This window comes from Zingiber officinale, chromosome 4B, assembly GCF_018446385.1.
Source record: "Zingiber officinale cultivar Zhangliang chromosome 4B, Zo_v1.1, whole genome shotgun sequence".
Classification (NCBI taxonomy): Eukaryota; Viridiplantae; Streptophyta; class Magnoliopsida; order Zingiberales; family Zingiberaceae; genus Zingiber; species Zingiber officinale.
Genome location: NC_055993.1, coordinates 130,288,553 through 130,303,570, shown reverse-complemented (window position 1 = coordinate 130,303,570; position 15,018 = coordinate 130,288,553).

Genomic DNA, 15,018 nt, shown 5'->3' with positions numbered 1-15,018 from the left:
TTATCATAATCTTCTAATAAACATGCTTTTGGTAAGGATACCTTTAATTTAGTATTTTCTATTTTTAATAGTTCATTCTTTGTTTTTAATTTGTGTAAAATTCTAGAAAGCATTTTTATGAACTGATATAATTCTTCGGGAGGTGAGGAATGTACCTCACTTACGGTGTTGTTCTCATAGACTGTTGCTTCGCCCTTCATCGCTTCTTTTTTCTGATGTATCTCCCCCTTCATTAATGCTCATTTTGGACAAACTTTCGATGTTTTCTTGGTGATCAACCATCAGTGCTAACCCAACGTATTCTTCTAGCTTGGACTCGGATAAGGACTTGTCTCACGTTGCTTTTAGGTTATTGTGCTTGGATTAGGTCCTTTTTTTTTACTTTTCAGCTTCGGGCAATTATCTTTGATATGTCCTTCTTCTTGACAGTTGTAACACCGAATCTTCCGTTTACTCTAAAAAGATCTTGTTGTCTGTCTCTTGTCAAAAATTTTATATTTAAAAAATTTTAAAAATTTTCTTACCATAAAAGCTTCTTCATCATCATCAAGTGATGATTCTAACTTCAGCTCGATCTTCTTGGCTTTGAGTGTCAAATTCTTAGTTGACCTTTCTTCTATTTTTCTTAAACTTATACATCTAAATTCATGAAGTTCTAAAGTTGAAAATAAGTTTTCTAACGTACTTACCTCTAGATCCTTAGAGATGTAGTAGGAGTCAATTATCGATGTACAATCCGGGGTCCTCAGGAAAGTATTAAGAGCATACCTTAGGGAGTCTCTGTTCATTACTAGGGTCGGCTCAAGCCTATTTGAGGCCTTAGGCGGGAAAAAAAAATTTAGACCTTTGACATTGTTTTTAAAAAAAATCTCACCTTTTTTTCATTTAGATTTAGATCGAAAATGATGGTTTAATTTTTTTTTAACAAATTAAATATTAATTTTAAAAGATATTTTTTATACAATTTAATTTTCTCACTTTTTAGATGTAAAATTATTAATTAAATTTTTATATTCAAGTTTGGATAATATAATTCACAGAAATATAAACTTTATTATATTAAATAGATTATTATTATTAGATATAATAATACATTTTAAGTAGATAATAAGTTTACAATTCACTTAACTAAAAATAAGAATAATTATAAATGGTAGAATGGAGACAAATGGAAAATCGAATAATTTAATTATGACTGTAAATATATTTAAATAAAAGTTAAACTTAATGTTTATCAAGGAAGCAAAATGGGTTATTGCTAAAAAATAATAAAATCTTCCATTTTGATGAGACACAATATGGATGAATGTATGAACATTTGAATTTTATCAAGCAACAAGCATCATAACACTGACCGCATTAACGTGTTAGTGTTAGGTACGGTTTCTCTTCTTCAATTTCAATGAATAAGAGAAGCACATAGAGGGGGAGTTGGAAAAGGGAAAGAGGGGGAACTTGAAAAATATTAACATTTTTTATTTTGCATTGTATGGATAAGATAAAAAATTTCTAATTCATGTTATGATAAAAAGAGAAAGCATCACTAACGAATGATAAATGTAACCGGAGTAGGCAATGATTGAGAGATATTGAAGACGAATAGATTAGATTTTATAAAATAATATCCATAATTAAAAGTAACTTTAATTTGTTAAAAAAAGTCCTTCATGACTCTATCCATTGGAACCCTAATGAGCTCTTTGTGAAATTCGAAGTTTTGATAGATTGAGATCATGTAAATATTTAATCACGTGAACCCTATTCTTTTCCATTCTCTTAAAAAAAATATACATAAAAATATATTTAATATATTAAAAATAATGATCCAAATTTTTTTTAAAAAAAATAGAGAATAAGATTGTGTAATTTTTTATCATGTGGGCTCTATTTTTTTTTAGTATCTTTAAAAAACATATAAAAATATATTTAATATATTAAAAATAGTAGGCCCCAATAAAAATTGGAGTCCTAGGCATAGGCTTTAATGGCCTATGCCTAAAGCCTGCCATGTTCATTACCATTTCTCCGAGATTTGTGAGTACGTTGATCAGTTCCTTTAGCTTGGCGTGTAGTTGAGCGACTGTCTCTCCTTATTTCAACTGGAGGTTCGTCAGTTGATTCCGGAGTAGGTCCTATTTTGCTAGTTTAACTTCGGAGGTCCCTTCATGTAACTATAGGAATTTCTATCAGAATTCTTTCGTCGAATCATAGATGCCGATCTGATTTACTTCTTGGGGTGACAGAACGGTCAACAGGTGGAATTCAACTCTCCCATTTGCCATGAAGTCATTATGTTCCTTCTTGCTCCACAAATGCTCTTCTTTTTCTTTTCCGTGTTGCTCTTTGGATATTACAAAATTTTATTTGATTATTAAGAGAATATCAAAATCAGTTTTGAAAAATACCTCCATCCGACATTTCTAGATTGCGAACTCCCCCTCAAACTTTGGTAGATAGATGTTTGGTCTAGCCATCATCTCCTTGCTTTAGCAGGAGGTTAATCTTTCTAGAGAGTTTTGGGCTCTGATACCAATGGTTAGATTTTTATGGGTTGGCAAGAGGTGATGAATTGCCCTAAAAATAAATTGCATCTTTCTTGATCTTTGGACATTAGTTAACAAACACTTATAAATTAAGATAAAATAAATGCATAAAAAAATACGAGACTACCGATTTACTTGATTTACAATCGGGGAGGTTGTTAATCCAAGATAGAAACAAGCACTAGCAAGAATCTCCTTCTTCGACAAGGTCGGAGGCGGAGAAGCCTCGTACAATGGTTTACAGCTCAAAAAGTAGCAAAACAGACTTGAAAATCGTATACAGGTATTGCGTCTGAGCTAGATGACATACCCTCTTTTTATAGTGCTCAGAACACATTTACCGTTTGCTAGAGTGGCACTGGAGGTGGTTCCATTGAGCTTGAGGCGCCTCCAGCTTAGCAAAATCTATCTGATTAGTGCTGATTCGTCCAACGACTCTGGATGCATGGAGTCACCTCCATTCCATCTGAGGTGCCTCCTATAAGTAGTTGCTACTGTGGCTGAGTTTTGCATAGAGGCACCTCAATTCCATCTGAGGTGCCTCCTCGCATATTCAACTAAGGTGCCTTCAGTCCGTGGAGGCGCCTTCGCACCCTTCTTGCAGAGGCAGTCCAGACCTGTAACGCCCGAAAATTCTCAAAACTGTTTTAGAAATATAGTATGATTTTTCTGGAATTTTTAGATATTTTTCCGGAATTTTCCGACTAGCAGAAGTAGCAAAAATAAATATAAACGAAAACGGCCTAAGCGGGAATCGAACCCGAGACCTATGGTTTAAGGGATAATGTTAGTAACCAGTGAACCCAGCAGGGCCGTGCTGAGAGAAAGGAGAAACATCTATATTTATGTTAGAGTTGACCGGAATTACCACTTAATATAAATAGAAGGGTTAAGTGGGTTTGGTTTATTTTGCTTGGTTCGGCAAACTCCTCCCTCTCCAAACCCTCAACGCCGACGCCACCTCCTCCTCCTCCTCCTCCTCTCCCGGCGCCCAAACCCAAGGACTCTCGGCTCATCTTCCGGCAACGACTCCAACACGAAAGAGGTTCTTCTCCGCGAGAGGAACGCGAAGACGTGAGCGGGTCGTCGAGAAGGTCATCTCCACCGGAATTCTAGCGAATAGAATTGTAAGGAATTTAGCGTACGAGGTAAGAAACCCCTCACCTGCGGTATAATAGCTCCGGTTGGTTTCCTACGCATTAGTTTTAGCTATATGCTGGTTTTTCCGGCACATAGGGTATGTTTAAACCCTCCTCGAGGATTTAGGGATCTAGTTGAACCCCTCTAGACGGGCCGGACACGTTGTTCTCCTTTAGTTGGAGATTCTAGACGTTGTCGGGTGCCTAGAGGTGATCTCCCTATTAGAGGAGAGAGTTGGAGCACACCAAGTGTTCGGTAAAATGTTAGTGTAGCTAAATACCACCTCAGTTATGTTAAATAGCTCAGTTAAATGCATTAGAGGCATTTAAACTAGCACATTAGTTTAGTTCAGTTTTATGGGACTACGGTCCAATGGGTGGGCTCCCACAGTCGCCTCTAGGTTCAGATAACCTACCTCTAGGTTCAGATAACCTAGAAACAGCATGTTATATCAGTTAGCTATAGATATCAGTATTTTATTTTCAGTGGCACTGTACTGGATTAGATATCCATTGGGTTGGACTCCCACAGTCGTCCCTAGGTTCAGATAGCCTAGACAACCCTGCTAAATTCGGGACTTGCAACCCCGGGTCTAGTAGGGATGCGCGCACAGCAAGTACAGTTGCCGGGCCCAACAGCATGTTTAGTATTTTCACCTATTATGTATTAGATTTTAAAACTCAAAATCAATTATGCTAGTTGAGTTTGTTTCCAGTTACAGATTTAGTTTCAGTTAGTTTAGCTTATGTTCAGTTCAGTGTTTTATTGCTTGCTACGATATGATTCAGTGCTCATGCCATGCTTATGTGTTATGCTTTATGATTTCAGTATACCATGACTTAGCAAGTTCAGTGCATATTTTCAAATAGCATGCTTTAAAAACCATATTGCACCGAATGCATGTTTTTGTGAGGTAGATGGTTTCTTACTAAGCTTGTTAGCTTACAGATACTACTTTTCTTATATTGCAGATAAAGGTAAAGGAAAAGTGGACTAGCAGTGGAGGCTGGAGGTCAATGCAGATGAGGATGTGTGTGTATGGAACTGGAATCAAAGGTCCTTAGGGGACGTAGCAAATTGAGCATTAGACTCTTTAGCATTTACTTTAGCATTTTATTTATTGGTTTTGGTTTCCATGTTCTAGGCACTTTTAGTTATGTGTTGCCATGAATTCCTAAACTATGCCCTATGTTAAGTCAGATTACTAGTTTATGTCGTTGGAATGTTATTATATGTTGTTAGAATAGTTATGATGCATTAGTTAGGTGTTAAGTGGGGTTTTGGCACGCCAAAGTGCTGAAATCCGAGTCCCCGGGTGAAATCAGACTCTGATCGGTCTCCCGACCGATCAGGGCCTGGCTGTGTCACTGGATCGGTCAGCCGACCGATCCAGCCAGATACAGTATGCCACTGTATCCTCCTGGATCGGTCAGCCGACCGATCCAGACATACCTGGATCGGTCCGATCGACCGATCCAGCCACACCTGGATTGGTCTGCCGACCGATCCAGTCGTGAACAGAACGTTCCCCAGCTCCGATCGATCCACGGACCGATCCAACCAAGAGCAATCGATCCAGTCCAGCTCGGATCGATTGGGAAGCTCAGGTTTCGTCCAAGAAACTTATCAGTCCAGCTCCTTGACCGTAGGGGATGTAGGATACACCAGGTATCCCTTAGATCATCTCCCTTAGCACAGGTAGAACCAATAACATGTATTAGGTCAGATATCAGTAGCATAAAAACTCAAATTAGATCGGTTTTCCGCTAGCCAGCACAGAAGAATGTAGCGATTCGCCTTACAGCCTAGTAGTGGAAGGTGGGTCGTTACTGAGTGGTATCAGACTTCCTACACACACATCAGCATTGTACCTACAGCTTCCAAGTAAGAATACCTCCCCTCTCTTTATTGTTCTTGCTTCTAGTTACAGTTCATGTTTATATGCCTACTTCCTGTTAGTATGAGATAGTCTTTAAACATGATATCAGTAATTATATAACTGTGATAGTATTAGTTATACATATGTTCTCTATGTCTTTAGAAATGGCACGAGGACGCCCAGCTAGAAGGGCACTAGCTAACGAGCCCCAACAAGAGGCGCATGGTGCCTCCTCCGGACCTTACAAGATTAGTGGCTCGATTACACTAGCTGAGCGAACAGAAATAGTCACCTTAAAGGCTAATCGTAGAATACCCCCACAATACCCCGGAACCGAACTGACGACTCCGTAAGTCTTAGAGGTTCCACCACCAGCCTACAGCACCAAGACAGTAGCCCAGCAGCAGCAGCAGTGAGCCAAGAAAGGAAGCCTATCCGATCCAGTGGCGGCGAGTCAAGAGAACTTCTCAGCGCTAGTGAACCATGGGATGCACAAGCCTGGTTCAAAACACTGAGAGCACGATGGAGCTTCTGGACGCCAGAACACGAGAAGGTGAAGTGTGCCTTCTTCGACAGAGACACACGCATGTGGTGGGAAAGAATCGAACGAAGCGCCAGTGAACCAGATAACATGGGCCAACTTTGAGAAAGAATTCTTTGAGGAGTTCTTTCATAGCGGGTTACAAACCGCCACTATGACGAGTTCACCGAGTTTCGGCAACCTATCAGTTGAGGAAGCCGTGAAGAAATTCAAGAGGTTGGCCTGCCCAGAGCTGGTCAGCACGGAAAAGGAACGGATTAGGTTGATGCTCAAGATGCTGAGGCCAGAGATAGCAGTGAACGTGGCTGGTGGCATACATAGGCCACAAACCACAGAGGAGTTGGTGAGCAGTGCCTTGACCACAGAGCACTACCAGAACAGCATGAAGCAGCAGAGACAAGTCTTCTCAGAGTCCAAGGGCCAAGGAAACTCTCACACTCAAAAACAGCAAGGCCACAGCTCTAACTGGAAAGGGAACTCCAACAGCAAGCGCAAATCAGGGAGTGACTCAAAAGGAGGACCATCTAGCAAACGACCCAGCTATCCAAAGTGTGCCACTTGTGGGAAATTTCACCCAGGGGTTTGTCGCAAGGGCACACGAGGATGCTTTGAATGTGGACAAGAAGGGCACATGGCCAAACAGTGCCCGAACAAGACCGGTCTTCCTCAGCTACAGCAGATTCAGTATGGCCAGCACGGCTACATCAGATGCAGGGCGCTCTAGAAGGTCCACTTATCGGCCGATTAGAAGCCCCTCCAGCTATGGCGAATGCGAGGATCTACTCACTCACCGAGAGGACGAGCAAATGCCTCGACACGTCACAGTCAAATTAGCATTTTCAAGATAGTGCTACTGCTCTATTTGATCTGGGGCAACCCATTCATATATAGCCGGGATGTTCTCCGAGAAATTAGAAATACCCCAGAGGTACTCAGTGGTACGGCACTACCTTCAGGAGAGGTCATGACATCGACGCATTGGCTCGAGCAGTGTTATTATAGACAGGGAACTCTTTTGTGATCCGATCCTGCTGGGACTAACTACGACGTCATCCTTGGAATGGACTTCTTGATCGATACGGTGCTTCCATAGAGTGCCGTAAATGGAAAGTCGTATTCCAAAGCAGAAGTACAGCTCGAGTACATCGGAGAACCAAAGAGAAAAGCCAAAAATTTCTCTCAAAGGCACGTAAGTTGATGGATTTGGGATGTACGGGGTACCTAGTGCATGCAATACCAGCCAGGACGAGGACCAACGGCTAGCAGAGGTCCAAGTTGTATGTGACTACCCAGCCTTCCTGAAGAGTTACCAGCCTAGCACCATCAGTGAGATTGAATTTGAGATAGAGCTCTTCCCCACCAATCCTATTTCCAAAGCGCCCTACCGCATGGCTCCAGCAGAATGAAGAACTTCATGAGCAACTCCAGGAGCTACTTGACAAGGGCTTCATCGCCTAGTCACTCACCATGGGAGCACTGTTCTGTTCGTGAAGAAGAAGGATGGAAGCATGCGGCTATGTATAGACTACAGAGCACTAAATCAGGTCACGATCAAGAACAGGTATCCTCTTCCCAGAATAGATGACATGTTCGACCAGTTAAAGGGAGCAGTAGTGTTCTCTAAGATTGACCTCAGATCAGGATATCACCAAGTCAGAGTCAAGGAGGGTGATATACCGAAGACAGCATTCAGGACCAGATACGGACATTACGAGTTCGTAGTCATGCCTTTTGGCGTGACAAATGCTCCAGCTACATTCATGGATCTCATGAACAGAGTATTTAGGGAGTATTTAGATCAGTTTGTTATTGTGTTTATCGATGACATTCTTATCTACTCAGGAACTCAGGAAGAACACTGAGCACAGAAACTAGTATTGCAGACCCTTCAACACGTATATACGCCAAGTTCACGAAATGTGAATTTTGGCTAGATCAGTGTCCTTCTGGGCCACATCATCTCAAAGGATGGTATTATGGTAGATCCCAGAAAGATAGAAGAGCGGTAAGTAGCTGGAAGAGACCTAAGAACGCCAATGAGATCGGAGCTTTCGGGATTAGCAGGATATTACAGGAAAGTTTGTAGAGGACTTCTCCAGATAGCCTCCCACCGATGCTCTTACCGGAAAGAACAGAAATTTCGGTGGATGAGGATCTGTGAGAACAATGAGCTAAAAGGAGATTGACCAAGGTGCTCCCATTTTGGCTCTACCGGACGACACCAACAGACTTTGACATCTATAGTGATGCCTCTAAGTTGGGACTAGGAGCGATGCTTGATGCAAAATGGCAAGGTGATCGCCTATGCCTCCAGACAACTCAAGGATTATGAGAAGAATTACCCTACTCATGACCTTGAACTTACAGCGATAGTGTTCGCCCTCAAAATTTGGAGACATTACTTATATGGAGCTCGGTGCAGAGTGTATAAGACCATCGAGTCTCAAGTACTTCTTCACCTAGAAGGTATGCGACAGCGCAGATGGCTTGAGCTGGTCAAGGACTACGATGTAGACATCCTCTACCATCCAGGGAAAGCCAATAAGGTAGCAGATGCCCTTAGCAGAAAATCCAGTGCTACCTTATTATCTCTTACAGCCATGTCACCGCCCCTACAGAAGGAGATCGTAGATTTCGGCCTTGAACTCATCGTTGGACAGCTCTCTACTATGACCTTAGAGTTCACCTTGCTTGGTGATATTCAGTCAGCTCAGGAGCAGGACCCTGAAATTCAGAAAATCAAGCAAGGGCTAGCAGAATCAGGAAGTGGAGAATTCAGAGTGTCCGATAGCGGGGTGTTGTATTTTGGTGACAGACTCTGTGTTCCAGATCAGGAGGAGCTACGGAGACAGATTTTAGATGAGGCTCACAGGACTCCTTATGCGATGCATCCAGGTTCCACCAAAATGTATCAAGACCTAAAGAACCGTTTTTGGTGGCCCGGGATGAAGCGAGACATCGCCAGATATGTTAGCATCTGCCTCACCTGTCAGAGGGTCAAGGCAGAACATCAGCGACCAGGAGGAGTTCTGCAGCCTATACAGATCCCAGAATGGAAGTGGGAGGATATCTCTATGGACTTCATAGTGGGACTACCCAGAACCACGAATGGTTTTGATGCCATCTGGGTAATAGTCGACAGGTTGACTAAATTATCCCACTTCTTAGCTATTAGAATATCCTACTCCATGGAGCAGCTAGCTTAGTTGTATCTCAAGGAGATTGTCAGGCTGCATGGAGTCCCACGGACCATTATATCAGACAGAGACAGCAGATTTACATCACACTTCTGGAAGTGTGTGCAGTCAGCTATGGGCACCCAGTTAAAATTCAGCACAGCCTTCCATCCTCAAACAGATGGTCAGACGGAGCGAGTAAACCAGGTACTCGAAGATATGCTCCGAGCTTGTGCCCTAGATTTCAAGGAAGTTGGTGCAAATATCCGAGTCTAGCGGAATTTGCATACAACAGCTATCAGACCACCATCGGCATGGCTCCTTATGAGGCACTCTATGGGCGGAGGTGAGATCACCAATCTGGTATGAGAGTGGTGAACATAAAGAACTAGAGCTTCAAACGGATCTAGTAGCAGATACCACAACAGCCATACAACAGATTCGCCAGAGGATAGAGACGGCACAGAGCCGAAGAGCTATGCCGATACACGACGCAGACCCTAGAGTTTTCGGTTGGGGAGTTTTCCTCGAGTAGCTCCCATGAAGGGAGTCATGCTTGGGAAGAAAGGCAAGCTAGCTCCCGGATATGTGGGACCCTACCTTATCACGAAGAGAGTGGGCAAGGTAGCATATGAGCTAGAGCTACCTCGGGAGATGTCAGTCCACAACGTATTTCATGTCTCCATGTCGAAGAAATATTCCACGCCACCAGGTGATTGAGCCTCAGTTAGTACAGTCCGGTGATGATCTCAGCTATGACAGCAGACCTATACAGATAGTAGACAGAGAAGGTACCATTAGTCAAAGTCAGCTGGCAAAATCACACAGCAGTAGAGGCGACTTGGGAGACAGAGGCCAGCATGAGACAGAAGTATCCAGAATTGTTCTAAGTTCGAGGATGAACTTTTTATAAGGTATGGGGGATGTAACGCCCGAAAATTCTCAAAACTGTTTTAGAAATATAGTATGATTTTTCTGGAATTTTTAGATATTTTTTCGGAATTTTCCGAGTAACGGAAGTAGCAAAAATAAATATAAACGAAAACGGCCTAAGCGGGAATCGAACCCGAGACCTATGGTTTAAGGGATAATGTTAGTAACCAGTGAACCCAGCAGGGCCATGCGGAGAGAAAGGAGAAACATCTATATTTATGTTAGAGTTGACCGGAATTACCACTTAATATAAATAGAAGGGTTAAGTGGGTTTGGTTTATTTTGCTTGGTTCGGCAAACTCCTCCCTCTCCAAACCCTCAACGCCGACGCCACCTCCTCCTCTCCCGGCGCCCAAACCCAAGGACTCTCGGCTCATCTTCCGGCAATGACTCCAACACGAAAGAGGTTCTTCTCCGCGAGAGAAACGCGAAGACGTGAGCGGGTCGTCGAGAAGGTCATCTCCATCGGAATTCTAGCGAATAGAATTGTAAGGAATTTAGCGTACGAGGTAAGAAACCCCTCACCTGCGGTATAATAGCTCCGGTTGGTTTCCTACGCATTAGTTTTAGCTATATGCAGGTTTTTCCGGCACATAGGGTATGTTTAAACCCTCCTCGAGGATTTAGGGATCTAGTTGAACCCCTCTAGACGGGCCGGACACGTTGTTCTCCTTTAGTTGGAGATTCTAGACGTTGTCGGGTGCCTAGAGGTGATCTCCCTATTAGAGGAGAGAGTTGGAGCACACCAAGTGTTCGGTAAAATGTTAGTGTAGCTAAATACCACCTCAGTTATGTTAAATAGCTCAGTTAAATGCATTAGAGGCATTTAAACCAGCACATTAGTTTAGTTCAGTTTTATGGGACTACGGTCCAATGGGTGGGCTCCCACATCGCCTCTAGGTTCGGATAACCTAGCTCTATGTTCGAGATAACCTAGAAACAAGATGTTATATCGCTTAGCTATAGATATCGATTTTATTTTCGGTGGCACTGCATCTTGGATTAGATATCCATTGGGTTGGACTCCCATCGTCCCTAGGTTCATAGCCTAGACAACCCCGCTAAATTCGGGACTTGCAACCCCGGTCTAGTAGGGATGCGAGCATAGCAAGTACAGTTGCAAAGCATGTTTAGTATTTTCACCTATTATGTATTAGATTTTAAAACTCAAAATCAATTATGCTAGTTGAGTTTGTTTCCAGTTACAGATTTAGTTTCAGTTAGTTTAGCTTATGTTCAGTTCAGTGTTTTATTGCTTGCTACGATATGATTCAGTGCTCATGCCATGCTTATGTGTTATGCTTTATGATTTCAGTATACCATGACTTAGCAAGTTCAGTGCATATTTTCAAATAGCATGCTTTAAAAACCATATTGCACCGAATGCATGTTTTTGTGAGGTAGATGGTTTCTTACTAAGCTTGTTAGCTTACAGATACTACTTTTCTTATATTGCAGATAAAGGTAAAGGAAAAGTGGACTAGCAGTGGAGGCTGGAGGTCAATGCAGATGAGGATGTGTGTGTATGGAACTGGAATCAAAGGTCCTTAGGGGACGTAGCAAATTGAGCATTAGACTCTTTAGCATTTACTTTAGCATTTTATTTATTGGTTTTGGTTTCCATGTTCTAGGCACTTTTAGTTATGTGTTGCCATGAATTCCTAAACTATGCCCTATGTTAAGTCAGATTACTAGTTTATGTCGTTGGAATGTTATTATATGTTGTTAGAATAGTTATGATGCATTAGTTAGGTGTTAAGTGGGGTTTGGCACGCCAAAGTGTCGAAATCCGAGTCCCCGGGTGAAATCAGACTCTGATCGGTCTCCCGACCGATCAGGGCCTGGCTGTGTCACTGGATCGGTCAGCCGACTGATCCAGCCAGATACAGTATGCCACTGTATCCTCCTGGATCGGTCACCCGACCGATCCAGCACGATACAGTAGCGTCCCAGGAGATTTCAGGTGCCTAGATCGGTCAGCCGACCGATCCAGACATACATGGATCAGTTCGACCGACCGATCCAGCCACACCTGGATCGGTCTGCCGATCGATCCAGTCGTGAACAGAACGTTCCCCAGCTCCGATCGATCCACGGACCGATCCAACCAAGAGCAATCGATCCAGTCCAGCTCGGATCGATTGGGAAGCTCAGGTTTCGTCCAAGAAACTTATCAGTCCAGCTCCTTGACCGTAGGGGATGTAGGATACACCAGGTATCCCTTAGATCATCTCCCTTAGCACAGGTAGAACCAATAACATGTATTAGGTCAGACATCAGTAGCATAAAAAACTCAAATTAGATCAGTTTTCCGCGCAGCTTAGCACAGTAACCGTAGCGATTCGCCTTACAGCCTAGTAGTGGAAGGTGGGTCATTACAAGACCATCCGAGGTTCCTCCATTCTTCTGAGGCGCCTCGGGTCTTCAAGGTAGAACTCTTCATTCTAAGGGCAACCTCCGAGTTGACCTTTTCCATCCTTTTGCTCCTGTGGTTGGAATTGAGCTCACTCAAACTCAACTCTGATCTTCTCCTTGAGTAGGCTTCCTTCCTGACTTCCCGTTCCCCTGATGCGCCACATGCTTCCTTCTCATCTGTCAATGTACACTTCTGAAGTACCTCGTCTCTTGGATACACTGAGCTTGTCGACTTGCTTCTCATGTCATCCTTCTCGCTAGCTGCATCTTCCGCTCGACTTCTTGTATTTCTAAGTTCTTGCACACTAAGACATAAGGCATCAAAAACAAATATGGTTCAACTTAACTTGGTTCATCATATCAAAATTAACCTTGAGTGCTTACATAAACTAGCTAAAATGGCCAGTGTCTTAGCAACTTGGGAGGCAGAGGATCCCATAGTGCAAGATCAAGTGGTCTCTCACATCAATCATGGGTGGCATCTAGGAAATCAGGATGATTAGATAAACCCTCTCATTTCTTTCTTGAGATATAAAACTCTGCCTGATCATCCAGAGTAGTCTCGGACTCTCAAAAGGCATGCTGCACGATTCAATTTAGTAGTGGATGTCTAATATAAGTGTGCTTTCTCTTGCTCTCTTCTCAAAGGATAAAAAATTAACTATCTAAAAATAAAATAAATGAACTAAATTTGTAAAATAAATTACTTGACGATCAACTGAACACAAACTCAATAGTTAAGCCAATTCAACCTGAAATCTTGACTCAAGTTGCAAAACTTGAGGAGGATAATTCCATATTGAAAGACGAAATACTTGAACTAAAAGAACTACTAGAAAAAAATTATAATTATATCCAAGTACCTTGACATGATACTTGGATCAAAAGAGCTGTGTACAACAAGTCCAAACTTGGATACAAATCCAGTTCAACTAACAAAATCTTTATATCACTAATAAATCAAAATAAGAAACTAACTGAAGCCTGGGTTCTGAAAGCGTGTCTAACATGCAAGTAGGACTCAATCAATTTTATGTACCTAAAAATGAAATTCATTATCTAAAATCAAATCCAACTAAACCTATAAATTCAAACCTGAACCTAAAATATAATTCAAAACCAAACCAAAATAAACCTTCAAAGCTAAATTCCAAACTAAATAATAAAATAAAATAAAATAAAATAAATCAAACCTAAATCTAAAATGTAAAATAAAGTCAAACAATTCAAACTCAAATAGAAAAAATAAATTTAAATCAAATAACTACAAAACTAACTCAAATTACCATCAAGTCTACTATAATTATAAAAGTAATAGTCATAAACCCAAAACCTAAACCGAAAAGATCAATAATTCAAGGGAGGCTCCAAATTATTTGGCACATCCAAAAATAATAGTTTACCTGATTGGGTAATTAGGACTAGATTTAAAAGGGGACAAAAGTTTAACTTGAAAAATAACACTAGAGATATTTTGGATGATAGTAAGTTAGGGAAGTTCTATCTATGCATGTCTAGGAAGATATGACTTCGACCTGTAGCATTTGACTTAATGGAACTAACTGAAATCACCCCTTACCAATCCTAGCTGGTTAGACCAAAGTTTTATTATTACGTTTAGTGGATAGGACTATTTAGAAAATTTCGAAGGTATGACTACTCTAATGATGTCCAGGTGACTCACCATAGCTCAGAAATTTATCTAAAGAATGTCTCCTTGTTGAACCCAAAGCTAAACTTAAATCTAACACAAAGTTAAACCAACCCCTAAAATTCAACTAATCTCATAAAATTATAGGATTTCTTGATTGAAAACATAGATCGAGTGAGATGACTACGGATTCAAATTCAAATTAAATTAAATTAAAATCAAAATCAAAACTTCAATTCAAAATTAAAATTAAAAATCCAACCTAAATTAAATTAAAAATTTTAACTTAAATTTAAAATTCTAAAATTAAAATCTCAAAAAAAAAGGGCTCTAACCGAAGGTGCCTCCGAGACAATCGAAGGTGCCCTCGGAAGAGCAGAAAAAATCCCACCCTAACTGATCGAAGACGTCTTCAGTCAGTTGAAGGCGCCTTCCGAAGCACATGGAAGACAAATTGTGTATTCAAAAACTTTGTTCTAGGACTTGAGCATTTCACAAACACACTAGGTCTACATTGATTGTGTATTCAAAAACTTAGAACGGTGTGAGATGTATTGGAAGATTGCTTGGATTTCATATGCTTATATCAGTGCATCAATACAATTCTGGGGAAAAAATACCAAATACTACAGTGATCAGGTTAAGTAATTCAATTTTAATCAAATACTAACCGGATACAATTGCCTAACTTGACTAACCAAGTAAACACTGCTATATTCTGATAGTTACTTAGTAAGTAT